Consider the following 18,637-nt stretch of genomic DNA (forward strand, 5'->3'; position numbering starts at 1 on the left):
AGAGAGAGAGAGAGAGAGAGAGAGAGAGAGAGATCTCATTTGCTGAGAAGGTGGCAGAATTTATTTTAACTCTAATCCAATTAATTTCAGGGTCCAGGTAAAAGGTAGGAAAATGTGGAATGTAGGGAAAATAGAGAAACAGGGATGCCAGAGAACAATGAGTCTCAATCCACCATCCAAAGCACACTGTGCGATAGATGGAAATAGAAGCACATCCAATTATGGAGCAGTCTGGTGGTATCTCTAGCCAAAAGGTTATTTTCTTCCTTGTCACCTTGCTTGCCAGTTCTGGCTCGAATCCAATTGTTAATTCTAAGTAAAGTTGACCCATTAGGTCAATAAAACATGATTAATTAACACTAATATAATTCTATTGATTCAGTGGTTTGAATCTAGTTGGGACTAGCAATCTGATTTTGGTCTTTGTCCTAAGCAGTGAAAATAGAGAAGGAAACTAGGGATGGAGATATATACCTGGTGTGTGTGTAGATTGCATGCTATAGCAAAAAAAAGCATGAACTTTAAAACAAACCATTGTTTTCATGCTCAGTGTTGTGCTTCAGGGTGAGGAGAGAAGTTCTATACAAATCCAATTAGTACTGATATGGCTGAGTTAATAGATGCTACTTTAAAAAAATAAAATAAGGAGCTAAATGAGGAGAACAGAGGGGCATTTGGAAGATGCCATTCAGTCAAATTGATGATCTCCAGCCATTGATGTTTTCATCCTGGATATATGGTCACCCAATGTAGAAAAGATTAGGAGATAACTATCCTTGTCTCTATTTCTTTGAAGCATTGAAGTGATTTTAAATACAGGGTGTAATGGTCTTACCCATGCCCTCTTAAGATACTAGCCTAAATTCTATTGCTAATTAATTTAGAGCAGTGGTTCTCAATCTGGGAGTCCCCAGATGTTTTGGTCTTCAACTCCCAGAAATCCTAACAGCTGGTAAACTGGCTGGGATTTTTGGGAGTTGTAGGCCAAAACACCTGGGGACCCACAGATTTAGAACTACTGATTTAGAGCATAACAATAAAATTCATAAATACTCATTCATAATTCAATTATTGCTATAATGGGGCCTAACCAGCAGGGTTCTAGCTAATGTGTATAGCATGGCTAGAGGGCCCTTCTGACCCTTTCCAGCTTTATAAAACTAGTTTACTTCCTACTGTGGCAACCCCAGCCTACTCTATTTTGGAATTCCTTTGTTCATTTTGGTGAATGAAACATTTACTCCGAAGTTCTCATTTTATGTCATCACTTTTTAAAGGTCACATGGCTAGCAGGGTCCAGTATGCTTCTACTCTAGGATCCAAAGCCTGATCATGTGATCCAGTATAACCAATTGGAAAAATAAATTATTAACAGATCATTTTAAATAGGCATTTTTCTGTTCTTCTTGATCTTTCTTTGCAGAGATTAAGCAAGTACTATACAAACCAGGGAGTGACTCAGTGAGGTCAGGCCATTTCTCTTGTATTTGTTGGACTTCTCTATGCAAGATGAATACAACTCTCAAAGGACTACACTGATATAGTCAGTTCTGCAGCATAAAGTGGCAGACTATTGAACTGTAATCCAGACCTCAGATGGGTATAACAGTTTTTTAAAAAAGTTTTTTTGTTTTGTTTTTGGGTTTTTGTTTTTTTGGTATTACAACTCCCGGAGTCCTCCACTGGCCATGTTCTGGAAGTTGTAATTTGAAGAGGTAAGTTTCCAAGGTTTTGTATATGTCATCAATTCTTCTGCTTGCAGAAAAGTTGCACATCTCTAGAACGATAGCTATTTTACTCTATCAATGGGGTAAGAATAAAAAAATGTCACCATGTCACCAATGAAGCTGCTTTCACTGATAATGCATAGCTGTTTTATGCTCCCTCCTTTTCGTATATCCTAGTGCTAAAATTCCTGATTTTAGAGCTAAATAAATGCTGCAACATATCCTTCCCAATTTTTCTTACTGTTGTTCCTTCTTCTTGAGATCTTGGAAAAGAATTGCCAGTTCGACCTCTCAATAGGTTAGGTAAAGGTTTTCCCCTGACATTAAGTCCAGTTGTGTCCAAATCGGGGTGGTGGGGTGGGGTGGTGGTGATCTCCATTTCTAAGCCGAAGAGCCGGCATTGTCCGTTAACACCTCCAAGGTCATGTGGCTGGCATGACTGCATGGAGCACTGTTACCTTCAAACTGGAGTGGTACCTATTCATCTACTCACATTTACATTCTAAGTTGGCAGAAGACAGGGCTATCACCAAGAGCTCACTCCGTTCCCCAGATTCAAACCTGCAACCTTGGACCTCTCAATACTGATGGATTAATTGGACAAATGGTCTGAATATATAAAACACCTTGATTTCTTCATATTTTAAATCAATAGAATTCTGGCTGCTAAACAGATTCAAGCAGATGGCTTTATTTTATCTTCTCAGATTATCTTACATGTTTTTATCTATTTAAATTACTTATTGTTTTGAAGTGTTTGAAACTGTCAAAATTACTTTTCTTGTGCACCACCTTGGATAGGAAATAAATATTTGAACAAGAAAATAGTACAGTTAGTTGGGCTTAGATTCAGGACTAAACTATTATATTGATCTTGTCCTTTTCCAGTGACAATAGAATCATCTCAGAATGTGGTAAGTCACAATACAGCTGTATTATGTCAGCTGTATTGTGTTAGAAGACCACTCATCCTACTGTGATCTCATCACTGACCATAGATTTATATAGTTTTTATAGCTGATTGTTTTATTATGTATTTATGATGTGATTTAATTGCTTTTAACCGATTTATGTATGTATATATGTGGCATCTGTTGCCAGTCTGTACTCCACCTTGAGTTGCCTTCGGGCTCAAATGGACAGGATAATAGTGATGTAAATAAATAAATAAATAAATTTCAAGCCATTTTCTTTCAAACCCTATATCATAGTCAGACAAGTATATGCATTACTTTCAGTTGTGAAGTACACTATTGATATTTCCTTTACTATCTGAAGACTACCATTCTATAAATAACAACTACATCTAAATTCCTGACACATTCCTAACTCTTGCTAACCAACTTGCAATTTTTTAAAAGAACTTATTTTCTATATAGTTTTGTATTTTGAATCATAGCAACATCATACTCATAGGGGTAAAATGAAAATTGCTTCCACCAACCAGATGTTAAGCACTTTTTCTTGGGAGCGTGCATCAACAATGGCCAGTGGTTTCACTGTATTGGGGCTGTGAATCCATGTGATTTTATAGAGCTTACTCTGGCTTCAACAGGAGCATTTTGTGGGAGCTGTCCAAGGTGTTAATTTTAGTTCTTATCTATGTTGACGGCTTCTCTCTCTGTGTGTATGCCTTCAAGTCATTTGTCCATTTAGAAAACCCCGTGAATTTCATAGGGTTTTCTTAGACAAGGAATACTCAGTCAAAAATGTTTGGCCTCCCAGTCAAAAATTCACCAGGATTGATCTTGCTTAGCTTACAATATCAGATGTTTGGGGTAAAAACTGTGTAAAATCTATTGTGGTTTGACATTTGTGATGAAATGGAAGCATTGTCTCTTCACAGTATGCTACAAATTGTTATTGAAGGAGGGGAGTATAATATATTTTAAAATGAAGATAGAGTCTTGCTTATCCAACCTTCACTCATCCAAGGTCCTATATTATCCAGTGCAGTCTGCCTCCCACCCAGATCCACAGCTGTTTCAATACACTGCAATGTTTTGTGCTAAATTCGTAAATACAGTCATTACTACATAATGTTACCATGTATTGAACTGTTTTTTCTGTCGATTTGTTGTTAAACATGATGTTTTGGTGCTTAATTTGTAAAATCATAATGTAATTAGACATTTAATAGGCTTTTCTTTAATCCCTCCTTATTATCCAACATTTTTGCTTATCCAACGTTCTGCTGGCCCATTTATGTTAGATAAGCACAACTGTAGCAACAATTCTGCAATCATGTTCATGATTAGTCCCAATTTTAATATTTTGAAATGCTATAAAATATGCTGCACTTGCCAGCAGGCATGTAGCCGTGCCGGGGGGGGGGGGGGGGTAAAGCCCAAATTCTCATGGTGGTCTGCGAAAAGGCCTTACTAGTACATTATTTACACTGTTATGTTTATTCATATCATGATCTGATCACCATGCTCAATATATCCCATATGCATGGGGGTATTGGGGTAACGATACAAAAGGTTTGCTAGGGTAGACCCTCTTTCACTCAGACTCAGCCCCCCTCCCCCCCTGAATCAAAATCCTGGCTACGGGCCTGCTTGCCAGTATTACTTCATGCCACTTCAGGTGTTATTTCTGGGTAAATATTTGTCATTATCTCTTATTTTGATTGTGGAATGTGAAATTTTGTCTGGATTCTCAGCCTTAGCTGCATCAACAGGAACCTTTGTTCTCTTTAATGAAGTAGAAGCTTGTTTTAAAAGTTGTGCCCTGTACCTTAGAAGGCCTGCCTTTTGTGTGTGTACACGTGTCATAGAGTGAGATTTAGGATACAGACAAGGCATTCTGCATATAATCAAATCATATATTTATTCAGGGCTGCAATCTCATTCATGCATACTGGTGTCAGTCAGGTTCATTGCCTGCAACAGCCAAATGCTAGCAGAAATCAATAGGTTTAGCCACCCACTCACTGAAGAATCTCTTGGGGATTGTGAATTCCAACCTGTTGAAACCAATAGGATTTCTCATCTGACTGGACATGTTCAAGGTTCATGTTTAAGGCTGGGCTGTCAATATTACCTCCTGTGTTTCAGGAGCTGAGCTAGAGCAAGTTTTCATTCTGTTGTTCAAACAAGAAGAAATGATCAGAATAGCAGACCAAAGAAGAACAAAGGATAATTAAGTGGCGAGTTTCTCTCTCTCTGTGTGTAAAATATGAGACAGCCAAACCTTGTATGTGTGTGTATATAACATAGAAATATGTGCCCATTCCTAGTTATTTATACTTGCATCTATAAATAGATACTTATACATAGTATTGGGAAAAGATCTCATGCAGTACAATAGAGTACGATTCAAAAAGAAGATCTTAGTGCTGGAATCCTATGCATTCTTGCTTTGGAGGACAAGTCTTTGAATTTGGAGCAGATTTACTTCCAAATAACATTACCCTGGATGTCTGCCTTGATTTACTTGGGAGAAAAGCCTATTGAATCCCCAATGTGATTCACTTCCAAGAAATCTTCTTGCCCTATTATTTATTTACTTATATATAAATGCATCTCATATTTACTTATTTAGTGGGAAGAAAATTCAACACATTTAGGAATAGAGCAAGTAACTTTAATGGCCTGAATGCTATTGTTAAGTTAATGGGATTTAGGTAAGAGTTGATTCACCATTCAGTACTTAATTCAATGGTTCTATTCGAATTTGAAATGACCAAATGTTTATTAAATTCCAATTTTCTTGGAGGCAAAGCCCATTGAATCTCATTGGAGTTATTTATGAATGACTAGATTCTACTTACTTCCAAGTAACAATGCATAAGATTATCTGGGGAAACTGCTGTTATTTACATGTGAGTAAAGTCCATTGAATGCATTAGGATCCTCTTTTAAAACTCACAGCAGCCCAGTGTCAAACTATATTCATTTTATGGTGTAGTGATGCACTCTATGAAATCCATGGGGATGGTCATAGGTCGACTTGATGGCACACAGAAAGCTCACTGAGCTGTCTTGCAATCCATGCAATGTCCATCCATATCGAACACATAAACACACACACACCACACGAATTGCCATTCCCCTCTGGTGCCAGGCTTTTGAAGCTGCAAGGTTATTTAATGGTAATGAAGTTGGCCGATTGCAACATTCACATTTGTCTCCAACAGACAATAGTTTTTGCTCCCACCATAGACATTCCATAGATATATAAACCCAATTTTCCTCATTTCCAACAGACCTCACAAGCTCTGAGGATGCCTGCCGTAGATGCAGAAGAAACATCTAGAGAGAATGCTTCTATCTGGAACATGGCCTTCCAGCCTGGAAAACTCACAACAACCCAGTGCCAAACTATTAGAAGTCCATCACACTAGAGAATGAATCCACTTATAATCTGGTTACTGCTTCCTGCAGAATTCTGAGGTTTGTAGTTTAAAGAGGAACCTTTAACAGCCTCCCTAAACTACAAACCCCAGAATTCTGCAAGAGGCAGAAACTGGATTTTAAGTTGATTTTTTCTCTCTAGTGTGCTGAAGTAGTATATTCATTCTACTGTGTAGAGATGCACTCTGTGCAATCTATGGGGGTGCTCATAAGTCCACTTGAAGGCACACAGAAAGCTCACTGAGCTGTCTTGCAATCTATCCATATCGTGCACGCGTGTGCACACACACACACACAAATTGCCATTCCCCTCCAGTGCCAGGCTTTGAAGCTGCATGGATGAGCTCCCTCTATCAGCTCCAGCTCCCCATTATGGGGACATGAGAGAAGCCTCCCACAAGAATGGTAAAACATCAAAACATCCGGGTGTCCCCTAGGCAATGTCCTTGCAGACGGCAAATTCTCTCACACCAGAAGCGACTTGCAGTTTCTCAAGTCACTCTTGACATGACAAAAAAAATCTTCAGAGGTTTTGAGGTCTGTTGGAAACCAGGAAAATGTGGAAAAGGAGTCAATGATGATATATACATCCCATTTTCCTAGTTTCCATCCAACCTCACATCCTCTAAGGATGCATTCTCTCCTGACTTTTCACCTGCATCAATGACAGGCATCCTCAGAGGTTGTGACCACCCCCATGGATTGCATAGAGTGTGTCTCTACACCATAAAATGAATATACTACTTCATCACACTAGACAAAAAAAATCCACTTATAATCCGGTTACTGCCTCCTGCAGAATTCTGGGGTTTGTAGTTTAAAGAGGAACCTTTAACAGCCTCCCTAAACTACAAACTCTAGAATTCTGCAGGAGGAAGAAACCACATTTTAAGTCATTTTTTGTCTAGTGTGATGAAGTAGTATATTCATTCTACGGTGTAGAGATGCACTGCATGCAATCCATGAGGATGGTCACAACCTCTGAGGATACTTGCCATCGATGCAGGCAAAACATCAGGAGAGAATGCTTCTGGAACATGGCCATCCAGCCCGGAAAACTAACAACAACCCAGTGCCAAACAATATTCATTCTACAGTGTAGAGATGCACTCCATGCAATCCATGGGGGTGATCACAACCTCTGAGGATGCCTGTCATTGATGCAGGTGAAACGTCAGGAGAGAATGCTTCAGGACACTGTTTCTCCACCTAGGGGTCAGGACTCCTGGAGGGGTCACGAGGGGGTGTCAGAGGGGTCGCCAAAGACCACAAGAAAACACATTATTTTCTGTAGTCATGGAGGTTCTGTGTGGGAAGTTTGGCCCAATTCAATCATTGGCAGGGTTCAAAATGCTATTTGATTGTAGGTGAAATATAAATCCCAGCAACTACAACTCCCAAATGTCAAGGTCTATTTTCCCCCAAACCCACTAGTGTTTACATTTGGGCATATTGAGAATTTGTGCCAAGTTTGGTCCAGATCCATCATTGTTTGAGTCCACAGTGCTCTCTGAATGTAGGTGAACTACAACTCCCAAAACTCAAGGTCAATGCCCACCAAACCCTTCCAGTATTTTCTCTTGGTCATGGGAATTCTGTGTGCCAAGTTTGATTCAATACCATCATTGGTGGAGTTCAGAATGCTCTTTGATTGTAGGTGAACTATAAATCCAGGCAACTACATCTCCCACAAGACAAAATCAATACCCTCCCCCAATCCAACCAGTATTTAAATTTGGGTGTATTGGGTCTTTGTGCCAAATCTGGTCCAGTGTATGAAAATACATCCTGCATATCAGATATTTACATTACTATTCATAACAGCAGCAAAATGATAGTTTTGAAGTAGCAATGAATCTAATTTTATGGTTGGGGGTCACCATAACATGAGGAAGCATATTAAGGGGTCATGGCATTAGGAAAGTTGAGAACCACTGCTTCGGGAACATAGCCAGACAGCTCGGAAAACTCACAACAACCCAGTGCCAAACTATATTCATTCTACAGTGCAGAGATGCAGTCTGTGCAGTCCATGGGGGTGGTCATAAGTCGACTTGAAGGCACCCAGAAAGCTCACTGCGCTGTCATCCAATCTATGCAATCTGTCCATCCATATCGCACACACAAACACACACACACACAGAGAGAGTGAGTGAGTGGCCAATCCCCTGCTGGTGCTGAAGGAGTGCTGGAAGGCTGTGGAGGGAGCGAGGGAGGTCCAGGGTAGCTGCGGCGACGCTCCTTCTGCGCCAGGGACGGAGGCGAAGGCGAGAGAGGAGCCAGGGAGAGGAGGAGGAGGAGGCACTCCAGGCGCACACGCGCGCCCTCTCTCTCTCTCTCTCTCTCTCTCTCTCTTTTTCTCTTCCACGCGCGGCACCAACACGCGCACACGCCGCCACAGGGACCGGCATCCACTCAGAGGCGGCGCCCGGGAGGGAGGGAAGGAAGGAAGGGAAGAGGGAGGGAGGGAGGGAGGCGCGAAGGCATTGGCGGAGGCAGAGCTGGAGCATCACCAACCAGAGCAGGTCTTGGCGCCTCTTCCCCAAATCCCATCCCAATCCGAAAAAAAGAGGAGGAAGAGGAGCGCGGAGGGCGCGTGGGGGTGGGCAAGACCCGCCAAGAAGCTCGGGAAAGCCGGCCAAAGAGGAGCCCGGAGCTGCCAAGGGGGCTTGGGCTTGGGTTCCCCTCTCCAAGGGGCGAGAGCATGCCCTGCTTCCTCTTCTCCTACCTGCAGCCTCGCCTTCTCCTTCCCCAGATGGGAGCCTCCTGATGGGCAGGAGGGAAGAATAAGAAGGGACCGCGGGGAAGAAACTCCAGCAAGGACCCCCAGGGACTTGTATGCCAGCTTCCCAAAACCTAAACTGAAGAAGAGGCAGAGAAGGGGGAAAGAACCCAACCCAAGGTAAGTGGGCACCTCTTTTCCCTTTCCTACCCGAGACTTGCTCTCTCCTTCCCGTGCCAGTTTGTTGGCTCCTTTTCCATAGGGTTGTAGCAAAAGGCACCCGGAATGATGGAATCCAAAGCTTGCCTTTCTCTCTTTCCCCCTTTTTTGGAGATAGATAGACAGATAGATAGATGACATGCCCTTTATTTGTGGCTGTTTTGCTCTGCTCGGGGAGAGAGGCGTTTGCTGCTTTGGCTGAAAGTTGAAGCTGGCTGGCGTGGAAAGGAAAAGGCTTTTCCAATTTCCACGCCTGAACTGTGGACACAGAGGCAGCAGGGAAATAGAATGGGGAGGAATCCAGATTGGTTCCAAAGCACCCTCTTGAGCAGGGTTTCTCAACCTTCCTAATGCCGCCACCCCTTAATACAGTTCCTCCTGTTGTGGTGACCCCCACAACCATGCCATTATTTTTGTTGTTACTTCATAACTGTTATTTTGCTACTGTTATGAATCCTAATGTAAATATCTGACATGCAGGATGTATTTTCATTCGCTGGACCAAATTTCACACTAATATCTGATACGCTCAAATTTGAATACTGGTGGGGATGGGCTGGGATTTATAGTTTACATACAATCAAAGAGCATTCTGAACTCCACCAACAATGGAATTTAACCAAACCTGGCACACAGAACTCCCGTGACCAACAGAAAATACTGGAAGGGTTTGGTGGGCATTGACCTTGAGTTTTGGAGTTGTAGTTCACCTACATCCAGAGAGCACTGTCGGCTTAAACAATCATGGATCTGGACCAAACTTGGCACGAATACTCAATATGTCCAAATGTGAACACTGGTGGAGTTTGGGGAAAATAGACCTTGACATTTGGGAGTTGTATTTGCTGGGAATTATAGTTCACTTATAATCAAAGAGCATTCTGAACTCCACCAAAGATAGAATTTGGCCAAACTTCCCACACAGAACCCCCATGACCAACAGAACATACTGTGTTTTCTGATGGTCTTTGGTGACCCCTCTGACGCCCCCTCGCAACCCCCCCCCCCCCCCCAGGTTGAGAAACGCTGCTCTTGAGCTATTAGCTAACTGGAATGTATTGAAAAGGAATGTAGAGAAAGTAAGAAAGCAAGGGAAAGAAAGAGTGCAGGAAATAAACATGTTTCAAGTTCTTCCTGAGGTTGGGGGAAAAAGGAGTCAATGAATACTAATATCCAGATGCTGTGATAGGTTATGGCTCTCTCCATCCCCAGAAAGTATCTGCAATGATCTCAGTAATTGGGTTCAGTGAAGACGCTCAGTTCTGGATTTGGTTTGCCATTGCACCTGTCACTCCAGAGTTGAAATGGCTTTTTGTAACAATGCTAGCATCCTCCATAAAATGTACCCATATCTTTATTTTTGTTGATTGAATCAGTAGATAAGATAATATTCATGGGATGTTTTCCATCTGGCTGGAGGAAAGTCTGATGGTGTCTGTTATTGTTATTCTTTTGACTATTATGTCATAACAGAAACTCATTTTTGTCTGTGATTTGGAGAGTTGTGTCTGTTCAGAATCGGCATGTGATCCATCGTTGTGGAGATACGAGTTGTGTGGGTTTTCATCTCTTTGATATTATTTTAACATAATGCATGGTTTGTGGACACTGCTTGAAAGTTTGCCTTCTTGATAAACTTTTAGAAATTGGCTACTTGATGATTGGTGGTCAGGCAACAGATTTTCTTCTTTCTTTCCTCCATTTATGTAAATACAGAAATCATTATCTACTGCTGAAAGTGCCAACTTTTTTCTTCTTTCCTTTTCTGTGTTTCATGCACAAGGAGATGAGCAGCCTCTCTATATAATATAATAATAATAAAACTTTATTTATATACCGTTCTATCTCCCTGAGGGGGACTCAGGGTGGTTTCCAAGCAACATCACCAAAACATACAGAGTAAACAGCATAACATAAAATTAACAAAACAACATAGCATAAAATGATCACAATAACACATATATTAAAAATAATCTTGCCCTCCCCCTCTATATATATATAATACCACTGTAATATCTATTAATACTAATATTATCTATGCTTCACTCTCTCTTTTTTGGCTCACAGGGACAATATCATCTACCAAAATGAACTTAAAAGCCTTCCAAAACAGATTGTTGAGGGCTTTCATGACCAGAATCACTGAGTTGTTGTGAGTGTTCAGGGCTGTATGTCCATGTTCCAGAAGTATTCTCTCCTGATGTTGTGAGGTCTGTTGGAAACTAGGAAAATGGGGTGGGGGAGAGGTAAATGAAGATATACAAACCCAATTTTTCTAGTTTCCAACAGACCTCACAACCTCTGAGGGTGCCTGCTATAGATGCAAGTGAAACGTCAGGAGAGAATGCTGCTGGAACATGTCTATGTAGCCCAGAAAACTCACATTAACCCTTCCAAAAACCTTTATGTCAAGCTTGGAAGTTTCTGGTGCAGTTTGATTCAGTACTAAGATTCACAAAACTATATTTCTTCTACATTCTCCAAGGTTTTGGCGCTGACTTATATATAACAACTGAAATAGCTAGGAATACTAATACTATCTATGCTTCTCTCTCTCTCTCCTTTGGCTCACAGAGACAATATTATCTACCAAAATGAAGTTTAAAGCCTTCCAAAACCTTTACATCAAGCTTGGAAGTGTTTAGTACATTTTTTTAATTCAGTCTTAAGATTTACAAAGCTATATCTGTTCTACATTCGCCAAAGTTTTAGCACTGACTTATAGTTTTGGATGGCAGCTATGGAGAAATGCCTCATTTTGGTAGAACTACCAGGATATTTTCATGGTTATGTGTGTCCTTAAAATATCTAGAAGATGAAGGCAGCATCGCTTTAGAACCCTGTAAAGAAAAAAGGAGTGTCATTTAAGTTAGAAAATGCCCATTGAGGAATTGAATGGAGATGTCCCCATAATGTTCCCACTAAAAATTCCTGAAGTTGCTTTGTTAATAGAGTCGCGGTGGTGCAATTGGCTAAACCCTTGTGCCGGCTGAACAGCTGACCTGAAGGTCGGTGCTTTGAATCTGTGAAATGGGGTGAGCTTTCCATGCGGGGACATGACAGAAGCCTCCCATAGGATGGTAAAACACCCAGGCTTTCCCTGGGCAATGTCCTTGCAGATAGCCAATTCTCTCACACCAGAAGTGACTTGCAGTTTCTCAAGTTGCTTCTGACACGAAAAAGTTGCTTTGTTGTTTTTTTAAAGGCAATCGGACTTGATTGCATGCATTCATATGTACGATGTAGTTCTCAGTGTGACTGTGAATAGTGAAATGAATAAATATTTAAGCTCTCTTGGAGTTGGAATATTGTTACCCCTGAAGAGGTCTTCTTCTCGAATGTATTAGTCACCTGTGAGACAGTGAACAAACTTCTGTGCGTATACGGGAAGAGAAAGTATGCAGTCTAAAATAGCAAAAGTTTGAAATAGAAAGGAAATGTGATTGATAAGTGAACAAAAGAATGTTCCAAAGGAGGGAGGAGACAGAAAATCAAATTCTTAAATCCTGTGGCTTTGTCTAACAAATTCAATTTAACTGTATAATTGAATAAGTATGATCATAAAAGTTATGACAGTCAAGAGCTCAGTGGATGGGAGATCTGCCACAGTACTTTTTTTTGAAAAGACAAGGGGAATATCTGCCAACTACTGAATTACATGAGACATGATAATATATATTTCTGGATCATAGGATAGAAATGGATAAATTAACTAAGATGGATCATGAATACGGATATAATAAGTAATGCAGCAGATTCCTTTTGCTTTATGAGTTCTGCCAGTGTGATAAGTTTAAGGTTTGGTGTTTTGTCTTTCAGTGGTCCACATGAATTTTTCCAATAGCTTTAACCATCACAATACTAACAGATGTCCCCATTCCCAATGATCTGTAATCATTTTTCTGTCAGTGAGGGATTGTGAGGATTGTGAGGATATGGAAATAAGAGGCAGATAGAGGCAAGGGCAAATTCCAGTAAATATTCTCAAACCATTTCAGCTGGGAGATGCGTTCTTTGAAATTGAAGGATTCTGTTGTTATCTCTCAACTGGATTTAGGAGACTTTTATCTTACTTCAAGCTATCATAAGAATTAGTATTTCATTCATAACTAAGAATGTAGGTTAATCAGAGATAAACGTACATGTTAGATTTGGGTAACCAACGTCCTGAAACAGAGTTCTTGTGCCATAAATAGAACATCGGGGTTGGAGAAACCTGATATCCTCTTGGCAACTAATGGACCTAGGGACCAAAGTTTGCGCTCATTTCTCATAATTGTCTTTCAGCAGATGTCCATCTCTCCCAGTCACAGTTTACCTTCTGTGAGGTTGGGATTTCAAATGTGGTGCACTGGATTGGGTGTTCAAAGCTGAAACTCAGTTTCCTGTTTAGCTAGAATTGAGAAAGTATACCTTCATGCAACCTATAATTTATGAATTTATACAATGCTCTGCCACATGTGTAATGATGGCCACTAGCTAATGTGTGAGAATGTGACTTCAAGTCATCTATGTACTTACAGTGACCCCTTAAATTTCACAGTGTTTTATTAGGGTTTTTTTATCCTGTCAGTATCAACATGAGATAACTGCAGGTCGTTTCTGTTGTGAGAGAATTGGCTGTCTGCAGGGACGTTGCCCAGGGGACGCCTGCAGGGGCGGCTCAACCCATTATGCAAAGTAAGCATTTGCAGAGTAGCTGATTTTGCCCAGGGGCACTCTTGAGGCACTCTTGGGGTAAAATAGACCTTGACATATGCAAGCTGTAGTTACTGAGATGTATAGTTCACCTACAATCAAAGAGCATTCTGAACTCCACCAATGATGGAATTGAACCAAATATGGCACACAAAACTCACATGATGATCGGAAAATATATATCAGTGATTGGTGGGGGGGGGGGGGGCACCAAAATACTATTTGCTTACCATTGAAAATTACCTAGGGCCGCCTCTGGACGCCTGGATGTGTTACCATCCTGTGGGAGGCTTCTCTCATGTCCCCTCATGGGAAGCTGGGGCTGACAGAGGGAGCTCACCACATCTCATAGATTCAAACTGCTGGCCTTCAGGCCAGCAGTTCAGCCAGCACAAGGGTTTAATCCATTGCACCACCTTGGCTCTGAACCCAGTTCCATGTAAGGATTATTCAGAGGTGATTTTGACCTTTCCTTCCTCTAAAACATAGCCTATAACTATCTGGTTAATAGACAGATTAGACAGACTTGTAGAGATGAAACCTTTTTACAGAGAAATTCTGTTTGCTGCGTGGATTCTTGGAGGAGCAGAGGTGGAATGCCCTCTCTGGAAAATATCAAAAGAAAGTTATTTCTTTCATGTTCTAATTGTGGGCTTCCTCTGGGAATCTGGTGGGCATCTGGTGGTCTCTAGTGAGAAGTCCATGCTTAGTTGCATGGACCTTTGTTATAAGTTCTAAGGTCCTTGATAGATTATTGTTAATGCCCACATTACTAAAACAGTTTGAAACACCGAAAACAAGTATCTCTGATTCAGATTCATTTGGAGTGTGAAATATGCAAATCACTTTTAGATCTAGATGTGTTATTGTTACACCCATGACATATTCATGATTTTCTCATGTCATGTTGCCATGTTATATGTGACACTAGTCTTGGAATGCCCTTTCAAGCTATGTATATGCAATGAAGAAGGTCTATCTGGCATCAAATTGCTGCCGTTTGTAAGGCGCTCTGAGTCCCCTTCAGGGTGAGAAGGGTGGAGTATACATGCAGTTAATAAATAATAAAATATGTCTGTTCTTATTCAAAAATGATATCCACTTTCCTTCTATTTGGATATATTTGAAAGAATCCACCAAATAATTCAATTTTAAGAAATTCTTTAAAAACTCAAAGTTATGGTAGTGCAAGCCATTATTATTTTAGAAGGCTAATACACTACTGGCACTGATTCTTCAAAATAGGGCAGAAAGTAAACCTGTGGCATAAAAATAGTCAACCCTTAACACTATGCTGATGAGAAATAACAGCAGAGAGAAAAAGAGTAAGAGGGAGAGGGGAGTTATCTCATATTTGAAAGGAAGATAAGAAGGTTTTCTCTCGCAAAGATAGCCTAACCTTTAAGAAAAGATCAAGGCACCCATAGAGAATAGCTGAGATAAATATGATGCTGCTGGTAGGGTAACAGAAGCACTTGTACAAAATGCAAGGAGAGAGGGCTAAGGAACATGAAGCAGGAAGGATTCAGTTGGCACCCTAAAAGAAAGATCAGGGAATATATATTTTTCAGAGTTCTCTGAATAGGTTGCTGACCTAAGAGCCTATTGGATCATCAGTGGGGTTGATTATTTACTTTATACTCCCCCCCCCCCTCCCGAATCTCCCTGTTTGTTATTCCCAGAAAATCATTGATTTTGCAGAGGAAGGTAGATTGCATTTGGAAGAGGTTCAGAAAAGACCTAGGGACCAGTGGGGGTCAGTATGTAGTTAATGAAAAAAATACACCTTTCTATGTGTTAGCATTCTATAGTGCTATTCTTTTGTTTAGTTTCCTGTATGAAAATTATTGCCTCATTCTTTTAAAAAGAGACTAAAGGAAAGAGGATACACACACACAACAGCAACAAAACACACACACACACACACACAAGATTTCAAGAACTTTGAACTTTTTATAGATGTATGCTTTTCATTGTTTGGAAATTTTTAAAAGTGTAAAATATTTATTTATTTATTTATGCTATTTCTATCTCACCTTTCTCAAACCCAGAGGTAGCTCAAGGCAGCTTACAACCGGTAACCATTCGATGCCATAACACCATACAGTATATAATTTAAACATTTAAAAACAAAATTATAAAATCACACCATAAAATCATATAAACATAGGAAGCGTATAAAACCAGTGCCTTCACTGTTTATCTCGTTGTCCAAATATGCCTGCTCCAAGCTTGTAAAAAAGCTAGATTTTAGATAGATTTATCAGGAAGCTGGCACTGGCTGTAGACCTCTTTTAGCTTCAAAATCAGTGTTACAGGCCAGCATTTGTGGTCACAGAGTGTATGAAACTGCCCAAATTCGACAAAGTGAAGGCTTAAGTTATATGTGCAAATTATTTTGAATAATGCAGAACAGTGAAACTTTGGAGCTGTAAGTATATAGTGATCCGGACATATACTCATTAGTAATTTCCATTAAGTTCTACAAGATATATTTATCAAAATTAGGGATGGTGCTAGAGAGCCAGTGTGGTGTAGTGCTTTAAGTGTTCAATAATGCCTCTGTTGACCAGGGTTCCAATCACTGCTCAGACATGTACATCCACGGTGTAACCTTATATAAGTTATGCTGTACAGCCTCACAACTTCTGCAATAAATTCAGAAACTTGAAGGCACAGAACAACACTGTAGACAGAATTGGGCTGCAAAACTGCAGTCCGAGGTGAGTTTATTTGGGAGTATGTTTTAGCACATATTGTGCAGTGGCCTTGAGGCCACAATTCCTTGACTTTTCAAGGAGATTTTTAAACCAGAAAATTGGTCAAATACATCCCAAACCAACCCCAAATATGGCAACAACTTCAAGCCCAAATCAAAAAAATGTAAAATAAAAGCTCAAATAACAGCTATGTGGTATCTGAAAGTGATGCTATACTGAAATGTGATGGGGCATGTGTGGAGAGAGGGAGGGAGAAGTTTCCTCACCTTTTCTGCATTTGCTGTCCCTGATTTAGCAGAACTCTTTTCCAAGCCAAGCCAGTTATCATAAGAACATTATTGACACTTATGTGGGAGTAAATCTCATTGAACTCAGCGGGGTGTCATTCTGAGTAAACATGCTTATGATCAGGCTACAAGTTAGTCATATTAGCAGAATATAAGATATGAACCCCATCTGGATACCAAAGTGAATGATATATAGCTAAACGTAGATGAGTTATTTCAAACTCATCTCAAATAACTTAGAAAGTTGGCTCTGTAACTGAACAGAAGACCAAAGTAATTATGAAACCAAAGCAGAATTTCAGTCTTAATTAGGAGGAAAATAGTCAAATAGACCCATTCAAAATATCAAGATGTCTTTTGGTGCAGATGTGGTCATCAGAGGTGGCAAATCTCAGACACAAGTTGTCACAGACCAAGATTGAATTACATTGTTATGCACTGTTATATTTTCAGCATCTCTTCTACTTTTTTTTGGACGTAAGCTGGTATTTGCTCAGATATATATATATATCTCCTCTGAACCGCAGTTGTGATGACAAAACTGTTATTGCTGAGTGGTTTATGTGTGTGTCTACTAAAATAGTGCTGAATGTAGTTGTCTGCTTGGTTCCAGCTTCCAGGCGATTTTTCCATTCCTCTGAATGCACCGTATAATTTCCCACTGTTGCTTCGTGCCCTCCATATGCTCAGGCAAACAGCTTGCATGTTACGTTTTCTGTCAGTTTCTGAAAAAGCCTAGATAACTCATGCCACTTCTTATAGTTTTAAAATACAAACAACTTCTTGAAAGCTGCCAGGGCTAGAGAAATTGAATTTTTAATTTGTTCCATCTCTCACCGTGTCCAGTTGGTTGCTGTTAACTTTCTGCTATGGAGGAGATGTTGAGCATATGGTGGGTTTCCTTTTGCAAATAGTTTCTCCACCACTTCATCAGGCTGCTGTTCCAAAAGTCTTCTAGCAATGTTTCTCTCGAACAGAAAAGAGGCTGATTGAAAGCAGTGGGATTCCTAGTCCATTTCATTTTCTGACCTGTTCAAATTGATGAAAGTGTGTTGGAGGTTGTTCCTTTGTTTTTCAGATTAAATTCTTAACTCCAAAGGACATTTGAATTTTAGTTAATGTTGGTTTTGCTGTAGGACGAAGACTTCATCTACCCATACAGTCAATGATATGTAATTGTTCAGATGTGCCAAGGTGAATAGATAACTCATATAATGGTGGAGGGAGTAATTGGAAAACAGTATGATGCTGGCTAGGAACCAAAAAAGAAGAAAGTATAATCTGTCCAAGAGGGTGAAATGTAAATTTGTGTTACAATATGTGTAGTGTGGGAAGAAATCGTTGTCTCTGTTCAATCCAATGGTTTCTTTTTTCACAATGGTTTCTTAGCACACTAGACATATTGTAACACTAGTTAAGAACCCATTCTCACGAGGGCTCTCCTGACTAGGTTACCACATCCCCTTTCTGGTTCCTGGTCAGGATCACGTTACATCCCAAGAACTTCCTCCACCATTGATATGGTAATCTCAATAGTAAGAGAAAAGTTAACATTTTTCCTCCTATCTTTTTCTCCCCAATGACCATAATTAAAACTGAACTTTGCATCTGCAGGTTTTGCATTTTTATTGCTATGCCCACATACAGCTTGATCTTGGACAGTTCTTTTCATGCATCCTTCAGTCCCTTGCTTGCCAGAGCTGCAGGACTCATTCACTTGGTATGGTTGACTTGCATTCACCTTGAGTTTTATGGGATTGGATTGGGAAATGGAATATATTTACTATATATGTGTTGTGTTAAAATTTATGCTTTTTTTTTTTTTGCTTACTCTGTATGTTTTGTGTTTTTACGTTTTGGAAACCATACTGAGTCCCCAAGGGGAGATAGAGTGATATATATAAAA

The 18,637-nt window shown here is 40.2% G+C and overlaps 1 protein-coding gene across 7 annotated transcripts in view; it reads left to right on the forward strand.

The window, feature by feature from the left end:
- The first annotated feature begins 8,277 nt into the window (after positions 1 to 8,277).
- CNTN5 (contactin 5) overlaps positions 8,278 to 18,637 on the forward strand; it is an 826,419-nt gene continuing 816,059 nt past the window's right edge. For 5 of the 7 annotated variants that reach the window (XM_067466531.1, XM_067466532.1, XM_067466530.1 and 2 more), the window contains exon 1: positions 8,279 to 8,987. The gene's annotated coding sequence lies outside the window, so the exon portion shown is untranslated. Of the gene's footprint in view, positions 8,988 to 18,637 lie in introns of all 7 variants that reach the window. The other 2 variants (XM_067466528.1, XM_067466529.1) reach the window with 1 other exon arrangement.

Source organism: Anolis sagrei, chromosome 3 (genome assembly GCF_037176765.1).
Source record: "Anolis sagrei isolate rAnoSag1 chromosome 3, rAnoSag1.mat, whole genome shotgun sequence".
NCBI classification, from domain to species: domain Eukaryota; kingdom Metazoa; phylum Chordata; class Lepidosauria; order Squamata; family Dactyloidae; genus Anolis; species Anolis sagrei.